This window comes from Ursus maritimus, unplaced genomic scaffold, assembly GCF_017311325.1.
Source record: "Ursus maritimus isolate PB19 unplaced genomic scaffold, ASM1731132v1 scaffold_3, whole genome shotgun sequence".
Lineage (NCBI taxonomy): Eukaryota > Metazoa > Chordata > Mammalia > Carnivora > Ursidae > Ursus > Ursus maritimus.
The window spans coordinates 66347545-66349544 of record NW_024425563.1 but is presented as its reverse complement, the minus strand read 5'-3'; positions in this window follow the sequence as shown (position 1 = coordinate 66349544).

Here is a 2000-nt window from a genome sequence, read left to right as displayed (position 1 = left end):
CAAAGAAAAGGTCAAGGGCTACTGAGTTTGAAAGGGTTAACGTAGTTTCCAAAAATGAATACCAGGGATCCTCAAAGAATCAGCCTAAAATAGTTATCTATGCCCATATGTTCACACACGCACATAAATACACTCATGCATACACCCAAGACCACACTCCTGAGGATGCAACTCAAGAGTAATTACAGAAAAGAAAAAGGCCACATAGGCCACATAGTCTAGGAACATGAAGAAGTCTGCAGATTTGGGGAGCCTGGAGAAACTTAAGTCATAGAACAGCATTTAAATATATTTGTCTGCTTACAATTTCCATTGCAAATGTGATTAGTTTGCTTGAATAAATAGGAATATGATGTGTTGGCCATGTTTTCCTCTTGAGGGTTATCACAGAGTTTTGATTAAGGACAAATGTTTGAAATGTTGGGTATATTTAAGTTCACTGCACTTAAAATGAACTAAGAAGTTGTATAGGCTTGATTAAAGGGCTGCCTTCGTGAACTTAAAATTAAAAGCAATAAATTCCAATGATTCAAGTGATTGGGACTAAATATGGTATTCTGTCAGAAAAGTTGAAATGGGAGTCCAAAGAGGCTGAAATGGTGTCCAGGTTTCAAGAAACGGTGAAAGAGGAAAGGTCAAGCTGTCGGAGTTGCCTTTCCTCTGGGTTAGTGAATGATTCACATTACGCAGAATTCCTTTTAAGTAAAACTTCACAAGAGTTACAAGCTCCCAAGACAATCTGTTTTGTCATTTCTAAAAAGAAGCCTCTCAAACGCTCAGAGGCCAGTACGTAAGTGTTGTCAGATGGGGAGAGGGGGTTGAAGGATGAGAAGTGAGGGCGGGATGAGGGTCCTCTTGAGTTTTTATACACGCGCGCGCAGGCCAACTACTCCGAACAGTCTCCAAAACGGAAGTCAAGGTGACTTCCCCACCCGCGGGAGGGCGGAGCCTTTGAAACCTAATAGGTTCGGGCTTCAGGCCGGGCTCTGCCGCCGGGAAGCAGCCCGAGTCAACAACAACCAGGGTAGAAGCAGGTGCGCTCTAGGGTGGCGGAGGGGCCCAGATGAACCCGGGCCCTCCCCCGCCCCGGGCCCACCGGGTTTCCCCAAGCCGACCTTGGCTCAGCCCGCAGGACGCCAACCAGGCACCGACTCCCCTCCCGGGCCAAGTGGGAGGGTTCAGCCGGCAAAGTTTCTACCGCAAGGTCGGGCCTCCGTCCCCGCACGGGCCACATGTGCTGCCCGGGAGGAGCGGTCACCTCCCTGCTCCCGCAAGGTGAAACAGCTGCCCCGGGCCCCTGTTTGTTTTCCACGTTGCATCAACTCGGCACGTGAACGCCGAGGCTCCCGAGCGCCGCGGCCCCGGCCGGCCGGCACGCTCCCCGGGGCAACGGCCGACGTTACCTGGCGGCCGCCATGCTTCGCCCAGGTGCGGGCGGCCTAGGACCTCTTGGCGGCTAGCTGGCACTGTGGGCCCCGCGGCTCACTCCCGCCGGCGGCGGGGGTGACGATACAGCCCGGCAGCGCGCGCCCGGCCGCCTCCACGCCCTCCCGCCGGCGCGGGGTCATGCGGGCGCCGCCAGCCATGGCTGCGCCGCGCCGGGCCGCCCGGGCGCGCGTGATCCGACGGCCTCTGCCCTGCGGCCGGGGCGGGCCCGGGTCCGGGGCGGTGGACGGGCGCGCGCACGTGACCCGGGCTGCGCTGTCCAGCGGCGGCCTACCTGGGTGCCCAGGGCCCGGGACGCCCAGGCGGGGCGCGAGCTGGCGTCCTGGGGGTAGGTGACCTGACGAGGCAAGCTGCCGACTGCGACCGGAGCCGGCCGTACCAGGGGCTCCTCCAGGGCGGGTGAGACCCGCATGGAGGGGCACGCAGCTTGACGAAGTGGAGAACTCCACTAGGTCCACTGTTCAGCCAGATTTTCCTTGTCGGTTCGATTTCGAAGGGGCTCCACTCTGCACCATCCTAGAATGTGTCCAAAGGCATTGGCCGAAAGGAAGATA